Below are 634 nucleotides of genomic sequence, written 5' to 3' on the forward strand. Positions count from 1 at the left end.
TGTATGTTTTTACCTTAACCTTTTACCTTTGACTTGCTTTAATATTTACATTGAAGTTCTGTGCAGGTAACTATTATTAATAATCAATGAGGAGAGACATTTTCCCTAACATAATCCTAATCAATACGCGATTACGACATTTGATTCCCACTGTCTCCATGTCCATAAATAATACGATAAGATAAATGAAATCAACTGAATACCTTCGTCTGATGAAAGAAACAAAAACAAAAACAAGACGGAAAAGGTACCGCCTCCTTCCTAAATCACAGGTAACAGGTGTGCCAAAATGACGCGCTCTTCAACCCTCCTCCTTATATACGGACTCAAGCACACCGTAAATGCTTCCATGCGTAAGAAAAGAATCAGCCACACGCACAAGAGAAGCCCCAAAAGGCGGAAATTTACCTTGCTGGAGAGTGAGAGGTTCTGCCACGGACGCCATCTTTGCTCTTCTGCGTCACGTGACCAGCGACTCGCCCTCATCGATAACGCGGCAATTCAAACCAAGGGAACCTTCCATTATCTATATCGGGCACGGAAACAACAGTGGGGAGGAAATGTCATTTTGATCAGTGACATGGTGTGGGAGGGGTTGGTTAAACCGCTAGCATTTTTCTTCTTCATACCAAAG

Source organism: Penaeus monodon, chromosome 29 (genome assembly GCF_015228065.2).
Source record: "Penaeus monodon isolate SGIC_2016 chromosome 29, NSTDA_Pmon_1, whole genome shotgun sequence".
Classification (NCBI taxonomy): domain Eukaryota; kingdom Metazoa; phylum Arthropoda; class Malacostraca; order Decapoda; family Penaeidae; genus Penaeus; species Penaeus monodon.